The sequence below is a fragment of the Cervus elaphus genome, chromosome 5 (assembly GCF_910594005.1).
Source record: "Cervus elaphus chromosome 5, mCerEla1.1, whole genome shotgun sequence".
In the NCBI taxonomy this organism is placed as follows: domain Eukaryota; kingdom Metazoa; phylum Chordata; class Mammalia; order Artiodactyla; family Cervidae; genus Cervus; species Cervus elaphus.
This window is the reverse complement of record NC_057819.1, coordinates 48480492-48500727: the sequence shown is the minus strand read 5'-3', so window position 1 is coordinate 48500727 and position 20236 is coordinate 48480492.

The window sequence follows — 20236 nt, the reverse complement described above, 5'->3', positions numbered from 1 at the left end:
GCCACGAAGTGATGGGACCAGATGCCATGATCTTAGTTTTCTGAATGTTGAGTTTTAAGTCAACTTTCTCACTCTCCTCTTTCACTTTCATCAAGAGGTTCTTTAGTTCTTCTTCACTTTCTGCCATAAGGGTGGAGTCATCTGCATATCTGAGGTTATTGATATTTCTCCCAACAATCTTGATTCCAGCTTGTGCTTCATCCAGTACAGCATTTCACATGATGTACTCTGCGTATTAGTTAAATAAGCAGGAAGACAATATACCTTGACTTATTCCTTTCCTGATTTGGAACCAATCTGTTGTTCCATGTCCAGTTCTAACTGTTGCTTCTTGACCTGCATACAGATTTCTCAGGAGGCAGGTCAGGTGGTCTGGTATTCCCATCTCTTTCAGAATTTCCTAAGTTTGTTGTGATCCACACAGTCAAAGACTTTGAGGAAGTCAATAAAGCAAAAGTAGACTTTTTTCTGGAACTCTCTTGCTTTTTTGATGATCCAGCAGATGTTGGAAATTTGATCCCTGGGTCTTCTGCCTTTTCAAAGTCCAGCTTGAATATCTGGAAATTCATGGTTCATGTACTGTTGAAGCCTGGCTTGGAGAATTTTGAGAATTACTTTGTTAGCATTTGAAATGAGTGCAATTGTGTGGTAGTTTGAAATTTCTTTGGCATTTCCTTTCTTTGGGATTGCAATGAAAACTGACATTTTCCAGTCCTGTGGCCACTGCTGAGTTTTCTAAATTTTCAGGCATATTGAGAGCTGCACTTTCACAGCATCTTTTTTTAGGATTTGAAAGAGCTCAACTGGAATTCCATCACCTCCACTAGTTTTGTTCATAGTGATGCTTCCTAAGGCCCACTTGATTTCTCACACCAGCATGTCTGGCTCTAGGTGAGTGGTTACACCATCGTGATTAACTGGGTCATGAGGATCTTTTCTGTATAGCACTTCTGTGTATTCTTGCTACCTCTTCTGAATATCTTCTCCTTCTGTTAGGTCCACACCATTTCTGTCCTTTATTGTGCCCATCTTTGCATAAATGTTCCCTTGGTATCTCTAATGTTCTTAAAGAGATCTCTAATCTTTCCCATTCTACTGTTTTCCTGTATTTCTTTGCATTGATCACAGAGGAAGGCTTTCTTATCTCTCCTTGCTATTCTTTGGAAATCTATTTTCAAATGGGTGTATCTTTTGTTTTCTCCTTTGCCTTTTGCTTCTCTTTTTTTCATAGCTGTTTGTAAGAGTCTCCTCAGACAATCATTTTGCCTTTTTGCAAGTTCCTCCAATACATTAAACTACCTCCTGCCTCCAGACCACCACACAGGTCTATCCCTAGAATTTGCTCAGCCCAATAAAATATTTTTTATGGGACCCTTTGAGAGAGTCAATTCCTAGGAATGTTGATAAGAAGTCTGAGGTCCCCATGGAGAAGAAAGGGGTCTGGGGCTCTCAAGGAGGAGGTAGGGGTCTGGAATTCTCAAGGAGGAGGAAAGGACAAATGCTTTTTCCCCCCCTACACTCCTTAGTCTTGGTCACATAAAACGTTTTTTTTTTTTTCTTTAAGTTGGGAACCATGATTACACAACAAACAACTCAGATTTAACTCTGTACTAGGGATTATATAACAGCAATGTATCCTGCTTGAGGACAGTTTCTCCTTCCTGAAAACCTTCTGACTAGTCTTGATATCTTAGTATGTATATTATGGGAATGGGTCTGGTAAGATCTTTCAATTGTTAAATTCTTTTTTTAATATAAATTTATTTCAATTGGAGGCTAGTTATTTTACAATATTCTATTGTTAAATTCTAATCCTGTTATCTTAAAATGTAAACTGTGGTAGTGGGTCTGGTAAAAATTTTACAATTTTGAGACACTCTTTTGATTTATCATAATAACTAATTTAAAAAGTATATAATTCCCTTGCTTAGACTAGCGAGGGGGCACTCTCTGTCCCCCTTCTGATGTCTCTGTCAGAAGCTTTCTCTGTCCCTTTTTATACTTTAATAAAACTCCGCTACACAAAAACTCTCGAGTGATGAAGTCTGGTCCCTGGCCCTGAAGCTAAACTTCTTCTTCAGAGATCATGAAACCAACACCATTCACCGTAAGTTATCACCTTTCCTATATAAGGGCTTCTCTGTTGCCTCAGATACTAAAAAAATCTGCCTGAAATGCAGGAGAGTAAAGTGAAATCATTAGTTGCTCAGTGGTGTCTGACTCTTTGTGACCCTATAGACTGTAGTCTGCCAGACTCCTCTGTTCATTGAATTCACCAGATACAACTAACACTTGCACTTTCACTTCATGAATGAATAGTCTTAAGTTTTCTCCATCTCTATGTTGAAAAATCCTACACGCTTCTCTTATGAGTCTCTGTCCTATCTATATTATTTCATGTTGGGTTGATCTTAATATGTAGAATTTGTTTATTCATTTAGCCCAGATTGAGTTCAAACTTCTAGCTATTTACTAATCCTTAACATTATTTTTTACTTTCTAAAGCAATATGTAGTGAACAAAAATGTATAATTATTGCTATCACAGCTATTGTAGCTAATAATAGTATAAAACTTGTTCACTGTATTACACATTTTACTTGTATTATTTCTCATATTTATAGCAATTTGGGTAAATAGAATAATTGTCATTTTGAAGCTAAGGATACTGAAGGTAACAAATTATGCTACTACTTGCCAAAGGTAACATACTTTGTAAGTACAGAGCCAGGTTTCTACCTGGCTGTTTACTACAACTTGTTTACAAGCTGTTTACTATAGAGCTTGCATCTTTATACTGTCTTAGTTCATCAGAGATTTTTTTTTTCCTTTTGAGACCTTAATGCAATGGAAGCACTAAGAAATTTTCAGAGGTTACTTTATTCAATGCACATTTGTTTGATGCATACAGAGTAGCAGCCTCAATAAAACAACAAACAAAACCATGTACTCAGTAGTTAGGAAATTCATTCTAGCAGAAAAGATAAAGCAGAAATAGATCACTATGAAACACTATAAAAACGAAGAGGGAAATATCACAGAATGGTTTGGAAGTATAAATTGAAGCTATCCAATCTAATCAGAATGGAAGGTAACACATAAGCTCTGTCTGGAATGATGAGCAAGATTTAGGCTTGTGAAGGAATGAGCAAAAAATATGCGAAGTAAAATACACAAAGGCAAGAAAAAAAATGCCTATAAAGTAAAAAAAGAAATTGAAATACTTATTTGCAAATATGATTGCCTTTCAATTTTCTTATTCTAGGAACAACTTACCATCATGTCATGAAACATATAATTAATAGATGAGATGGATGTAATTTGAATTTGAACGTTTAAGATAAATTTACTTAGGTTGAGGAGCATAACAGAGGAGTGAGTATGTATAAAGCAGGTACACAATAGTATTGACTAGTTAGGAACATGGATTTATTTCATTGACAGAATGATTTAAAGAAAGAGTTGCTTTAGAAATATTATTTATACATACATTGTACTAAAAAGTTTGGGTTAAGGAAATTGATAATTATTACCACAAAATTAATAATTTATTGATCCTGAAAACTGATGTAAAGTTGGAAAAAGCAAACGGAATTAAGCAACGATTTATTAATCCACATATTAATAGATACTGAAAATTAAAACACGTGGACTTAGATTTAAAGAGAGTGTGTACATACTAAGTCACTTCAGTCTGGTCTGACTCTTTGTGACCCTATGGACTATAGCCTGGCAGGCTCCACTGTCCACGGGATTATCCAGGAGAGAATACTGAAGTGGGCTGCAGCTGCGGTGCCCTCCTTCAGGGGATCTTCTAAACCCAGGGATCGAACCCCAGTCTCTTATATCTTATGCATTGGCAGGTGGGTTCTTTACCACTACCTGGGAAGTGAACTGTAATCCTAAGGTAATCAATATATAATAGAAATATGGAAATGAACTTATTTTCAATAAATAAGGTTATAATGTCTTTTCATATAATTGCTGACAATTCATGAAGAAACAAATTATACAATGATTATATTACAGGAAAGAAGTTTTTTGAATCTTGCATAAAGTTAAATTGGAATACAAATGTATGTTACTGTAAAACAGGCTAGTGAAAGAAAATGTTTTGGTATTCTGTAGAAATTAACTACCAAAGGACTTTTTCCTTAGTTAGCTACTTTGGAACCAAAGTAGAAGTAGTATAGAGCTTGCATAAACTAGATTATTAAAATTAAGGAAAAGGAAACATGGAAGAATGGAGAACTTTCTATACAAAACAGAAGGAACCTGCACTTCAGTCAAGATTAAATTGAGCATTTGCAAGGACTGAAATTGTGAATTCATAATAAACCATCTATACTCAAGAGAAATAATAGATGCATCTTTTGAAAATACTGGCATATTTTTATCAGGAAGTATAGATATTTATTATTCAACATATTTGGCCTTGAAAATATATGATGCTGTCTGCACATCAAAAAGAAAATGTTGTAGGCAGACCGGAAAGAAGTCACTTGCAATAATCCAGGCCTGAGAAGTATTACAGTTTTCCAATATAAAAACTACCAGTTGCCTAATGACTCAGGGGAAATGAGAGGTGGGTGGGAAGGATGTCTGGAGAATACAAGACTTAATGTTCTTAAACTTAAGTTCTTAACTTAAGTTCTAAATACACATAATTATATTGTGTAGTTTGCATTTATTTTCCCCATTAATCATCTAAGACAGAGCTTACAGCATAAATTCATTCATATATTCAACACTGTTTTTGTAAATTAGCAATTGCTGTATGCCAAATGTTGAACATAAATGACAGAATGACTCATGAAATGTAGGTGAAAGTGAAAGTCACTTAGTTGTATCCAATTCTTTGTGACCCCATGGATTATAAAGTCCATGGAATTCTCCAGGCCAGAATACTGGAGTGGGTAACCTTTCCCTTCTCCAGGGAATCTTCCCAGCCCAGGGATTGAACCTAAGTCCTCCGCGTTGCAGGTGGATTCTTTATCAGCTGAGCCACATGGGAAGCCTATGAAATGTAGATAGGGAACAGGGCAAAAAAGAATATACTCCCAGGAATGTTATAAAAAGGAAACTAAATTTTGCAGAGTACTCACTGGATGATTCATGGGCAAACTATTATTTTTACTGGTTCCAAATTTTTAATAAAGGAAAGAAATGCAGGTATAATTTGAAATGGGAGGAAATTGCCATTTATCATATTTCTGTTGGTCTCATCCAAATTCACAATATAATGTTAAATATTATATTGAATAATAAATAGGAAAATCAGTAAATGCTTCTTTTTCATAAAACTTTACTGTACTAGTTTACGGAAATTATACTTGTAAAACTGTATTGAATTCACCATTCTTTTTTCTGCTCCTCTTCCAATATATAGTGCTAATAACTTTTCCCAAGTCTTTCAAATTATTGCTTAGTTTTAAATTGCTTTTAATTTCTATTTGCCACTCTGAAATTGTAATGAATGATCTATGAACTGTCATTTATTCTGAGAGGCAAATAGTTCATTTGGTTCACAGTTTTAACGCTTAGCTGGATTCAGCCTCATACTGGAATATATTTCAGTGTAACTATTAAAAGTGACAATACATCTCCTCTATAATTCTCATTATTTCAATAGATATCACATTAAATTGAAACTCAGTGAAATCTGAAAGACTAAAACTGAGACAAATTTAAAAAGAAATTAAAAACTTTGAAGATTTGCAAACTTCTGCCCGTTTACCTTCCAATCATGAATTAAAATTCTTCTGCCTTAATTTTCTACCTGCTACTTAATTTTGGCATTTCATTATTAGTAGCATTAAATTTCTATCTAGCAGCATCAATATACTATTACAATTGTCTTAATGAGTGCAAATGAAAAAAGTCTATTTACTATACTTGTTTTTAAATTGAAATTATAAATCCTAGACTAATTTATTGGTTCAAAAGATATTGAAAGTAGGGACATGTAATAAAGGAAAAATTCAAAGATAGATATTATCTTAAGGAATGACTTTTCCTTCTAAACACAATTTTTTGGAGGTAAACTATGTTTTTATTTTAAAAGATTATAATTTAATAATAAACTAATTAATAGTTTCATTCTACCAATAGACTATTTTCTGTGGGTAGCTATTAATATTCATTATATTAGTTGTTCAAGCATGAACAACTTCTATCAAAAAACTCTTATAGGTATTATATATGGGAAAAACCACTACAATATTGTAAAGTAATTAGCCTCCAACTAATAAAAATAAATGAAAAAAAAAAACTCTTATAGATATTATATAATACATGAATTGCTTACTAGAAAGTATAAGTTTATGTTTTTTTTTTGCAATATTCAAAAGGTAAATATAAATCAGTTAATTCACTCCATGTACTGATGATAAATTCCTAGTCCCAGGAAAAAGTTATCTGAACTATAGAAACTTTAATAATTTTTGTTAAGGTTTGAGTACTTGCATCTCAGTAATGTCAAAGAATGATTGCAATATGACTTCACATTTCTTTACCATAACATTGATATAACAAGATTTATTTAATGTATCTTATTTCTGTAACATCACTGCTAAAATTGGCATTACATATTTTCCAATCGTGAGACTCCTCTTTCTAATGAAACCCCTGCCCTAATGCAGGGCTTGGTCTGGTGGTGTGTGTTGTTTTTATCTCCCGCATTCCTATTCCCCGTAAGCATGGGCCTGGATCTAGAGTCTCTCCTCTATATATTTGTCCAAGATGACTGTTTTCAGATTTGGTTGAGAAGCAACAGGAACTCTCACTCATTGCTGGTGAGAATGAAAAATGGTACAGTAACTTTGGAAAACTGCTTGGATATTTCTTACAAACCTAGGCATACACCTGCCATACAATCCAGGATTAATCAGTTCAGTTTAATTCAGTCATTCAGTCATGTTCAACTTTTTGTGACCCCATGGATGGCAGCACACCAGGACTTCCTGTACATTACCAACTCTTGGAGTTTACACAAACTCATGTCCATTGAGTCGGTGAAGCCATCCAACCATCTCATCCTCTGTGGTCCCCTTCTCTCCTGCCTTCAATCTTTCCTAGCATCAGGGTCTTTTCCAGTGAGTCAGTTCTTCGCATCAGGTAGCTAAAGTATTGGAGTTTCAGCTTCAGCATCAGTCCTTCCAATGCATATTCAGGACTGATTTGATTTAGGATGGGCTGCTTGGATCTCCTTGCAGTCCAAGGGACTCTCAAGAGTCTTCTCCAACACCAGTGCAAAAGCATCAATTCTTCAGTGCTAAGCTTTCTTTACAGTCCAACTCTCACTCCATACGACTACTGGAAAAACCATACCTTTGACTAGATGGAACTTGGTTGGCAAAGTAATTTTTCTGCTTTTTAATGTGCTGTCTAGGTTGGTCATGATTTTTCTTCCAAAGAGCAAGCATCTTTTAATTTCATAGGTGCAGTCACCATCTGCTGTGATTTTAGAATCCAAAAGATGAATTCTGTCACTGTTTTCAATGAAGTCTGTCACTGTTTCCCCATCTATTTGCCATGAAGTAATGGGACATGATTTTAGCTTTCTGAATGTTGAGTTTTAAGTCAACCTTTCACTCCCCTCTTTTGCTTTCATCAAGAGGTTCTTTATTTCTTCTTCACTTTCAGCCATAAGGGTGATGACATCTGTGTATCTGAGGTTATTGATATTTTTCCCAGCAATCTTGATTCCAGCTTGAGCTTCATCCAGTACAGCATTTCCCATGATGTACTCTGCATATAAGTTAAATAGGCAGGGTGAAAATATACAGCCTTGGCATACTCCTTTCCCGATTTGGAACCAGTATGTTATTCCATGTCCAGTTCTAACTGTTGCTTCCTGACCTGCATACAGATTTCTCAAGAGGAAGGTCAGGTGGTCTGGTATTCCCATCTCTTTCAGAATTTTCCACAGTTTGTGGTGATCCACACAGTCAAAGGCTTTGGCATAGTCAATAAAGCAGTAGTAGATGTTTTTCTGGAACTCTCTTGCTTTTTTGATGATCCAACAGATGTTGGCAATTTGATCTCTGGCTCCTCTGCCTTTTTGAAATCCAGCTTGAACATCTGAAACTTCATGGTTCACATTCTGTTGAAGCCTGGCTTGGAGGTTTTGATTGTTACTTTACTAGCATGTGAGATGAGGGCAATTGTGTGGTAGTTTGAGCATTTTTTGGCATTGCCTTTCTTTGGGATTGGAATAAAAACTGGCCTTTTCCAGTCCTGTGGCCACTGCTGAGTTTTCTAAATTTTCAGGCATATTGAGAAATGCACTTTCACAGCATTATCTTTTAGGATTTAAAAGAGCTCAATTGGAATTCCATCACCTCCACTTTGTTCGTAGTGATGCTTCCTAAGGCCCACTTGACTTCACAAACTAGGATGTCTGGCTCTAGGTGAGTGATCACATCATTGTGATTATCTAGCTCATGAAGATCTTTTCTGTATAGTTCTTCTGTGTATACTTGCCACCTCTTCTGAATATCTTCTGCTTCTGTTAGGTCCATGCCATGTCTGTCCTTTATTGTGTCCATCTTTGCATAAATGGTCCCTTGGTATCTCTAATGTTCTTGAAGAGATCTCCATTCTACTGTTTACCTGTAATTTTTGCATTGATCACTGAGGAAGGCTTTCTTATCTCTCCTTGCTATTAGGAAATCTGCATTCAAATGGGAACATATTTCCTTTTCTCCCTGGCCTTTTGCTTCTCTTGTTTTTCTCAGCTATTTTTAAGGCCTCCTCAGAGAACCATTTTGTCTGTTTGCATTTCTTTTCCTTGGGGATGTCCTTGATCCCTGCCTCCTGTACAATGTCACAAATTCTGTCCATTGTTCTTCAGGCACTATGTCTATCAGATCTATTTGATCGATCCCTTGAATCTGTTTCTCACTTCCACACTATAATTGTAAGGGATTTGATTTAGGTCATACCTGAATGGTCTAGTGGTTTCCCCTACATTCTTTAATGTAAGCCTGAATTTGACATAAGGTATTCATGATCTGAGTCACAGTCAGCTCCTGGGCTTGTTTTTGCTGACTGTATAGAACTTCTCCATCTTTAACTGCAAAAGAATATAATCAACCTGATTTCAGTATTGACCATCTGGTGATGTCCATGTGTAGAATCTTCTCTTGTGTTGGTAGAACAGGGTGTTTGCTATGACCACTGCATTCTCTTGGCAAAACTATTAGCCTTTGCCCTGCTTCATTCTGTATTCCAAAGCCAAATTTGCCTGTTACTTCAGGTATTTCTTGACTTCCTACTTTTGCATTCCAGTCCCCTATAATGAAAAGGACAACTTTTTTAGGTGTTAGTTCTAGAAGGTCTTGTAGGTCTTCATAGAACTGTTCAACTTCTTCAGCATTACTGGTCAGGGCATAGACTTGGATTACTGTGATATTGAATGTTTTTCCTTGGAAGTGAACAGAGATCATTCTGCCTTTTTTGAGACTGCATCCAAGTACTGCATTTTGAACTCTTGTTGACTGTGATGGCTACTCCACTTCTTCTAATGGATTCTTGCCCACAGTAGTAGATATAAGGTCATCTGAGTTAAATTCCCCCATTCCAGTCCATTTTAGTTCACTGATTCCTAAAATGTCAATGTTCACTCTTGCTGTCTCCTGTTTGACAACATCCAATTTGCCTTGATTCATGGACCTAACATTCCAGGTTTCTATGCAATACTGCTCTTTACAGCCTCAGACTTTATTCCATCACCAGTCACATCAACAACTGGCTGTTGTTTTTGCTTTGGCTCTGTCTCTTCTTACTTTGTGGAGTTATTTCTCCACTGATCTGCAGTAGCATGTAGGGCATCTACCAATCTGGGGAGTTCACCTTTCAGTGTCCTATATTTTTGCCTCTTCATACTTTCCATGAGGTTCTCAAGGCAAGAATACTGAAGTGGTTTGCCATTCCCTTCTCCAGTGGACCATGTTTTGTCAGAACTCTCCACTATGATCCTCCTGTCTTGGGTGGCCCTACTCGGTATGGCTCATAATTCCATCGAGTTAGACAAAGCTGTGGTCCATGTGATCAATTTGGTTAGTTTTCTGTGATGTGGTTTTCAGTATGCCAGTCCTCTGACGGATATGGATATGGATATGGATATGGATAGAGGATTATGCAAGCTTCCTGATGGGAGAGACTGACTGAGGGGGAAACTGGGTCTTGTTCTGTTGGGTGGGGCCATAATCAGTAAATCTTTAATTCAATTTTCTGTTGATGGTTGAGGCTGTGTTCCCTCCCTGCTATTTACTATAGTGGATGTAATGTAGATAATGGCGACCATCCTCATAAGGTCCCACGCACGCACTGCTACACTCAGTGCCCCCAGCCCTGCAGCAGGCCACCTCTGACCCATGCCTCCACCAGAGACTCCTGGACACTCTCGGGCAAGTCTGAGTCAGTCTCTTGTGGGGTCACTGCTTCTTTCTCCTGGATCCTAGTGCACAAAGTTCCGTTTGTGTCCTCCAAGAGGGCTTGTGCCATAACTCACCCAGAGCTCCTGCCCTTGCGGCAGTCCACTGCTGACCCATACCTCACAGGAGACGCTCAAACACAGTTCTGTCTCGGTCTCCGTGGGGTCTCCGGGTCCTGGTGTGCACAAGGTTTATTTGAGCCCTCTGAGTGTCTCTGGTGGGTGTGGGGTTTGATTCTAAATGCAATTTTGTCCCTCCTACCATCTTGCTGGGGCTTCTACTTTGCCCTTGGACACAGGGTATCTCCTCGCTTCCACTCCAGCACTGCAAAGCTGCTGTTTCAACCAGGTATTTATTTAAATGAGTTTTGAAATGTCTATGTAGTGACCTTCATGCAAATGTTCAAAATAGCCTTATTCATAATTTCCAGAACTTGAAAGAAAGCTAAATGCCTTTTAATGGCTGAGTAGATAAATATTCATACAATGAAGTATTGTTCAGTAATAAACAGAAATTAACTGTCAAACCATGGGAAGATATGAAGGAAAATTACACATATATTACAAGGTGAGAGAAGCCAGTCTAAAAAGGTATATACTCTTGATTTCAATTCTATGATAGTCTAGAAAGGCCAAACTAAAGACAGAAAAAAAAAAAAAAAGCAGTTGCCAAGGCTTCAATGAGAGGAGAGGTAGAGCACAGAGTTTTTTAGGGCACTGAAACTATGATAAATGGTATCATCATGGTAGATATGTGACATTACACATTTATAAGCATTATATAGTCATACATGAATCCTAATGCAAACTATGATCTTTAGTTAATAAGAACATATTAGTATTAGATCATCAATTGTTACAAACGTGCCACACTAATGCAAGATGTTAACAGTAGGAAAACTCTGTGAAAGGAAGAGGGTGTATATGGGAACTTTCTGTACTTTCTAAACATTTTTTTTTTCTACCATCCTAAAACTGCTTTCAGTTTTCTTCAGTTGCTCAGTCGTGTCTGACTCTTTGCAACCCCATGGACTGCAGCACGCCAGGCTTACCTGTCCATCACCAACTCTTGGAACTTACTTAAACGCATATCCATCGAATCGGTGATGCCATTCAACCAACTCGTCCTCTGTCCTCCCCTTCTTCCTCCTGCCTTCAATCGTTCCCAGCATCAGGGTCTTTTGCAATGAGTCAGTTCTTTGCATCAGGTGCCCAAAGTATTGGAGCTTCAGCTTCAGCATCAGTCCTGCCAGTGAATATTCAGGACTGATTTCCTTTAGGATGGACTGGTTGGATCTCCTTGCAGTCCAAGGGACTCGCAAGAGTCTTCTCCAACACCACAGGTCAAAAGCATCAATTCTTTGGCGCTCAGTTTTCTTTATAGTCCAACTCTCACATCCATACATGACAACTGAAAAAACCATAGCTTTGACTAGATAGACAGACCTTTGTTGGCAAAGTAATGTCTCTGCTTTTTAATATGTTGCTTAGGTTTGTCATAGCTTTGCTTCCAAGGAGCAAGAGTATTTTAATTTCATGGCTGTAGTCACGACCTGCATTGACTTGCAGCCCAAGAAAATAACGTCTCTCATTGTTTCCCCACTGATCTGCTATGAAGTGATGGAACCGGATGCCATGATCTTAGTTTTCTGAATGTTGAGTTTTAAGTCAACTTTCTCACTCTCCTCTTTCACTTTCATCAAGAGGTTCTTTAGTTCTTCTTCACTTTCTGCCATAAGGGTGGTGTCATCTGTATATATGACGTTATTCGTATTTCTCCCAGCAATCTTGATTCCAGCTTGTGCTTCATCCAGCCTGGCATTTCTCATGATGTACTCTGCATGTAAGTTAAGTAAGAAGGGTGACAATAAACAGCCTTGAGGCACTCCTTTCCTGATTTGGAACCAGTCTGTTGTTCCATGTCCAGTTCTAACTGTTGCTTCTTGACCTGCATACAGATTTCTTGGGAGGCAGGTCAGGTGGTCTGGCTTTAAAACTGCTTTAAAATGGTTTATTAAATATTGTGTTATTTTACAGTACAATGCCATGGGAATGGATGCATCTTTATATAGGATTCACTTTTGGGGAATGGATGGATTAGTGTTTTCTCTGCTCTTAGTCCAATGGGAACAGTCAAACTGGGATCAGTAAAACTCAGCAGAAGCCAGCTCAGGTGATGCACATGCTGGAAGCTGGTGCTAGCTGTACATTTTCTTGGAGCTCAGTTGAGGCTGCATGTCTTAATTCTCTTCCATGTTAGTCTATTCCTAGGCACTTAGGGCTCCTCAGACCTTGGTGGCTAGTTCTCTACAGGAAGACTTTGTAAACAGACTGACCTGAATATCTTCCTTGAAGCTACTAAATGAAATGTATGTTTCCAGCCCTTGAGGCAGTCACTGACACAACCTAAATTAAAATTCAAGTTCTTGATTGGTGGAGTGAGAAGATGCAGGAAGAGGCACAATTGATTGGACTATACTGGAAAGACCTGTTATTGTCACATTGTGCCCTTGGTACAATAACAATTGAGTTTATTTTAAAAATCCATTCCACCTCTTGTCAGCATCATGAAGACAACTGCCAAGAACTATGAAGAGGTCTGAGATTTTACCTTATGTGCAATCTAACGAATTAGGCTGTCACTATATATCTATATCTATATATATATTTTTTCTGTCACAATCTCACAGGTGCTGGAAAAAGACTCCTTGTAAGAAACAAAGGACCACTTAATACTCATACCAAACCACAGTAACTCAGGGTATCATAATTAAAAAAAAAAATTAAGCTCTAACTTCTTCAGGGTCACATGACTAGGATAAGACAACGTTTCCATGTGCTGTGGTTTGTATTATGGATCTAGTACTCAAGGCCAGCAGTTTCTGAGCAAATAGCAAACATCCTGCAAATAACAGACAACCCAGTCCAGTCCCTTTTCTCCATCCCTGCCTCCAGGAAGAAAAAAAACTACAGGGAAGTCGTACTGTGGTTGCCTTCACCTACCTTGCTGCCTATGTACCTACAGAAATTGCTCAGTAGAAGATGTTATGTCATGTACTCTGCCACACTTAAAATCATGTATAGGGATGCTTAAGCCCATGGCAGACTGCCTCACTCAATACGGTCAATATAGTTCTATCTGTAAATTTAGTATTTGTCTGGTTTATAGATATTTTTGAGGTGCATCCTTCAAAGAGGTTTTGAGTTTGCTTCAAATACAAAAAAGATTTGCTTCAAAGGAACTTTTTAATTTGCTAAGTAAAACAAAATTATCAGCTTCAAGCTTGTCAAACCACCTTAATTTTGTGATTTGAGCATTTTTGTAATCCCCAAACTTCAGCAAAGTGCTCTACTCACCACGAAGTTTAAAATCATTTTTCTTGCCCTCCATTTTAAGCACGGAGCAGTTATGTTTTATTATACATTGACAGAAAGGTTGTTTAGAATCATAGATTTACCAGTGGTAGTACTCTTATTAGACTTACCATCTAAGTTCAGAGTTGTATCTCTTTATGTCCTGTGAGACTTAGCCACCAAATTTCAATTTCACTCATTTTTCAAATGCCCTGAGAACAAAGTCAGCTGCTTATCGTCTTAGTTCTTGACTTCACTGTTTTGCCTATTTAATTTTTGCCTATTTTTACTCATTGTTTTATTTTTTTCTGAAAATTACTTAATATTTTGCCATCTTATCATTTAAAATACATTTCATTTAAAATGACTAGTTGTCAAGAGGAAAGCTATTTCAAGTCTCCTGGCTCTCATAATGTTGGAAATGGAAGGCTCTCCTTTTCTTATTTTTATAAGATAAAAAAGGCTCTCCTTTTCTTATTTTTAGAAAGCCTGAGGAGTTTTTCCTGACACAATGTGAGATTTAAGACCACAGATTTCATGGGTTGTTCACTTTCCTTGTTATAACTTATATAAGTGATCCCATGAGAATGGAACAATATTAGCTTTACTTTGTCCTGTTCTGTTACTGAGAGTTCAGTAAGGCCATATATTAATAGATTTAGGAAGCACTGTAACATGAAATGTGGCCAAAAGTTTTCCTAGATTTCTATCACAAGATTGTGCAAAGTTCCTCGGCATAATTGCTCATGAACTGTCTGTCATTTTTCTCTTAAAAACAGGCTGTGCCCAAGTACTTTCAGGAAAACAAGACACTGTGATTATGGGGAAATCAAACCATTTATTTTAATATTGTAATAAATTCAGCAAAGTTTTCAAACAAGTCTTTTATCTACCAAAGTTATTTCAAGGGTAAAAGAATGAGAGAGAGAGAGAGAGAGAGAGAGACTAAAAAAATTAGTCTTCAAGCTTTTTGGTATTGAACATATGGATTCAATTCAGTTGCTCAGTCATGTCCAAATCTATGCCCTCATGGACCGCAGGATGCCAGGTTTAGCTGTCCATCACCAATACCCAGAGCTTACTCAAACTCATGTGCATCGAGTCGGTGATGCCATCCAACCATCTCAATCTTTGTTGTCTCCTTCTCCTCCCACCTTCAATCTTTCCCAGCGTCAGGGTTTTTCTCCAATGAGACAGTTCTTCACATCAGGTGGCCAATGTATTGGAGTTTCAGCTTCAGCATCAGTCCTTCTAATGAATAGTCAGGACTGACTTCATTTAGGATTGACTGGTTGGATTTCCTTGAGGAAAATCTTGAGGAAAGTCCCAAAGGGACTCTCAAGAGTCTTCTCCAACACCACAGTTCAAAAGCATCAATTCTTCGATGCTCAGCTTTCGTTATGGTCCAACTCACATCCATATATGACTAATGGAAAAACCATACCTTTGAGTAGATGGATGTTTGCTGGCAAAGTAATGTCTCTGCTTTTTAATATGCTGTCTAATTTGGTCTTAGCTTTTCTTCCAAGGAGCAAGAGTCTTTTAATTTCATGGCTGCAGCCATCATCTGCAATGATTTTGGAGCCCAAGAAAATAAAGTCTGTCACTCTTTCCATTGTTTCCTCAACTATTTGCCATGAGGTGATGGGACCAGATGTCATGATCTTAGTTTTCTGAAAGTTGAGTTTTAAGCTAACATTTTCATTCTCCTCTTTCACTTTCATCAAGAGGTTCCTTAGTTCTTCTTCGCTTTCTGCGATAAGGGTGGTGTCATCTGCACATCTGATGTTATTGATACTTTTCCCAGCAATCTTGATTCAGCTTGTGCTTCATCCAGCCCGGCGTTTCACATGATGTATTCTGCATATAAGTTAAATAAGAAGGGTGACAATATACAGCCTTGAGGTACTCCCTTCCTGATTTGGAACCAGTCTGTTGTTCCACGTCCAGTTCTAACTGTTGCTTCTTGACCTGCATACAGATTTCTCGGGAGGCAGGTCAGGTGGTCTGGTAATCCCATCTTTTAAAGAATTTTTCACCGTTTCCTGTGACCTACACCACCAAAGGCTTGGCATAGTCAATAAAGCAGAAGTAGATATTTTTCTGGTACTCTTGCTTTTCTGATGAACCAACAGATGTTGGCAATTTGATCTCTGGTTCCTCTGCCTTTTCTAAATCCAGCTTGAACATCTGAAACTTCACTGTTCACATACTGCTGAAGCCTGGCTTGAAGAATTTTGAGCATTACTTTGCTAGCATTTGAAACGAGTGTAATTGTTTGGTAGTTTGAGCATTCTACTGCATTGCCTATCTTTGGGATTGAAATGAAAACTGACCTTTTCCAGTCCTGTGGCCACTGCTGAGTTTTCCAAACTGCTGGCATATTGAATGCAGCTCTTTCACAGTATTTCAATCTTTTAGGATTTGAAATAGCTCAACTGGAATTCCATCACATCCACTAGCTTTGTTTGTAGTGATGCTTCCTAAGGCCCACTTGATTTCGCATACCAGGATGTCTGGCTCTAGGAGAGTGATCACACCATCTTGATTATCTGGATCATGAAGATCTTTTCTGTATAGCTCTTCTGTGTATTCTTGCCACCTCTTCTGAATATCTTCTGCTTCTATTAGTGCATACCATTTCTGTCCTTTATTCTGCCCATCTTTGCATGAAATGTTCCCTTGGTATCTCTAATTTTCTTGAAGAGATCTCTAGTCTTTCCCATTCTACTGTTTTCCTCTATTTCTTTGCATTGATCACTGAGGGAGTCTTTCTTAGGTCTCATTGCTATTCTTTGGAACTCTGCATTCAGATGGGTATATCTTTCCTTTTCTCCTTTGCCTTTAGGTTCTCTTCTTCTCCCAGCTGTTTGTAAGGCCTCCTCAGACAACCATTTTGCCTTTTTGCATTTCTTTTTCTTGGGGATGGTTTTGATCACTGCCTCCTGTACAATGTCATGAACCTCCATCCATAGTTCTTCAGGCACTCTATCAGATCTAATCCTTTGAATCTGTTTGTCACTTCCACTGTATAATCATAAAGGATTTGATTTAGGTCATACTTGATTGATCTAGTGGTTTTTCCTACTTTCTTCAATGTAAGTCTGAATATGGCAATAAAGAGTTCACAATCTGAGCCACAATCTACTTTTGGTTTTGTTTTTGCTGACTGTATAGAGCTTCTTCATCTTTGGCTGCAAAGAATACAATCAATCTGATTTCAGTATTGAACACGTGGTAATGTCCATGTGTAGAGTCTTCTCTTGTGTTGGTGGAACAGGGTGTTTGCTAAGAGCAGTATGAGCGGTGTGTTCTCGTTGCAAGGCTCTGTTAGCCTTTGCCCTGATTCATTCTGTATTCCAAAGCCAACTTTGCCTGTTGCTCCAGGTATCTCTTGACTTGACTTTTGCATTCCAGTCCCCTATAATGAAAAGGACATCTTTTTTGGGTCTTAGTTCTAGAAGATCTTGTAGGTCTTCATGGCACTGTTCAACTTCAGCTTTTTCAGTATTACTGGTCAGGGCATAGACTTGGATTACTGTGATATTGAATGCTTTGCCTTGGAAATGATCAGAGATCATTATCTGATTTCAAGATTGCATCCAAGTACTGCATTTCAGAGTCTTTTTTTGATTATGAAGACCATCCCATTTCTACTAAGGGATTTTTGCCCACAGTAGTAGATATAATGGTCATCTGAGTTAAAATCACCCATTCCAGTCCATTTTAGTTCACTGATTCCTAAAATGTGAATGTTCACTCTTGCCATCTCCTGTTTGACTACTTCCAATTTACCTTGATTCATGGACCTAACATTCCAGGTTCCTATGCAATATTGCTCTTTACAGCATCAGACTTTACTTCCATCACCAGTCACATCCACAACTGGGTGTTGTTTTTGCTTTGTCTCTTCATTCTCTCTGGAGTTATTTCTCCAGTGTTCTCCAGTAGCAATTTGGGCACCTACCGACCTTGGGGAGTTCACCTTTCAGTTTCCTATCTTTTTGCCTTTTCATACTGTTCATGGGTTTCTCAAGGCAAGAATACTGAAGTGGTTTGCCATTCCATTTTCCAGTGGATCACATTTTGTCAGAATATATGGATTATGTGGAGATTATTATGGAGATGGAGTATACAGAGCCTGAGAACTCAGGGTTGATGACTGACTTAAGTTGTGCTATCAGAATACTGAATGATTTACTACCTTTTCATTTTGGACATCTTTCAACACATCCAACACTGAGTACTCAAAGTTAAGAACACTTGACAATGAGTTGAAAAATATCTCAAAAGGCCTTTTAGTCTACCCTTCTCAACACAATACTTTCCCTACACGTCAGAAGATAAGAGCACTAGCTTACCCTCTTTTAAGCACAGGGATTTAGCAAAAGACTGGACTTCACTGTCAACTGCATTATCATGGTGGAAAGCAACTTCTTTTACACTCACAGTCATAACTATGGAAAAGGGGAGGTGGATATCTATTAACTATGAAAATCAAGGAAGTACCATCAGTCCACCTAAAGCTCAGAGAAACACGTGTAAGGAAAGAGACTTCCTGTCCTAAATCCTCTGGAGAAACACATGTAAGAAATACAGTATTTGTCTTAAATTCAGAGGTGATAGATAAGATTATCCAAAACAGAAGAGATGAAACAAAAATTATTTTCTCATATTTAAACAGTATTTACATGTTGCCTTTCAGTATTTTATTGCCTAGTTTTGGTTTGTATACAAGAATTGGTTGTTTTCTTTTTCCTATGAAATTTTACTTAATCACCTTATGTAGAGCCAAGAATATTAGCTCTAACTCTGTAACTGTCAAGCTGTTCATTTTCGAACAAGACAATTAACCCAATTTTCTTCAAAAGCACATAGTGTTTAGGGTGGAGTGTTTTGGATCCAAAAAGAAAGGTTTTGAAATCTTATGAGCTGAATTAGTTTCAACAAACAAAAAAAACCCTCTGTCATACAGTTTTTATCCTTAAAATGTGAATAACAATACCTATCGAAGAGTTGTCCTGTAAGGACTTCTTATACTAACACATAAATACTTATTACAGTTAAATACAGTAAGAGCTCAGTAAATAGTAGCTGAGATATATTATTTTAATATTTCAATTATTATTAATACCTATCAAGATACCTCATGTTTTCTTTAAAAAAAGATTAGTTTTCTTTACTTTTATTATTTCCAATCTGCCTATATTTATCACTAAGAACATATTATCCTCTATAATTAGCAAAAAAAATCTACCATAGAATAAATTAGGAAAAAATTATTTAAATGAAATGTATTTGATCTGTTTTTATCTTAAATTAGTGAATGCATTAGGACCAATTTTACTGGTCCATTTTATTAAGGCACAGAAAACTTAGGTAACTTGTACATATGTGCACATTTAATATGTGACAGATGTGGGATACAAACCTGGGAAGACTGCTTACAGAGTTTGCACTATTAAATCAAAGTGTTATAGCTCTCTTGGCTTGCAAGCACCCAAATTGCGGATGTAAATTATAATGAAATCTCTAGTAGTCTGAACAGAGTCATTAGCATGTTCATGTCAATCTCGCTTAAGAAAAGCTTTTGCTAACTCATTTGCAGATTCTTGCTTCCTCTAGAATTTTGTCAGTTCCTCTCATTATTCTTGAACAAATTCTTGATGATGAAAAACAACTTTTAAATTGTTTTAACATCATACTTAAATTATATATATATATATTTCACAATTCCACAAGGTAAAATATATAGCTATTATTGCAAGATATCCCCAGATGAGATATTTAGTCTTATCATTAATGGTTCTCTAGATCAGTAATGGAAAATAATCACAATATTCAATAATTAAGTGGCCTTTGACGTAAAAGTCACCAAGTAAAATGTACTTCTTGCAAAGAATATTTTTGAGAGATAGAATTTAATAAAATTAGTGAGCACTGAATAAATCATGTATGTATATTACCTGCCTCCTGAGAAATCTGTATGCAGATCAAGAAGCAACAGTTAGAACTGGACATGGAACAGACTGGTTCGAAATCTGAAAAGGAGTATATGTCAAGGCTGTATATTGTCACCCTGCTTATTTAACTTATATGCAGAGTACATCATGAGAAACGCCAGGCTAGATGAAGCACAAGCTGGAATCAACATTGCCGGGAAAAATATCAATAACCTCAGATATGCAGATGACACCACCCTTATGGCTGAAAGCGAAGAACTAAAGAGCCTCTTGATCAAAGTCAAAGAAGAGAGTGAAAATGTTGGCTTAAAGCTCAACATTCAGAAAACTAAGATCATGGCATCAGGTCCCATCACTTCATGGCAAATAGATGGGGAAACAATTCAAACAGTGAGAGACTATTTTTTGGGGCTCCAGAATCACTGCAGATGGTGACTGCAGCCATGAAATTAAAAGACTCTTGCTCCTTGGAAGAAAAACTA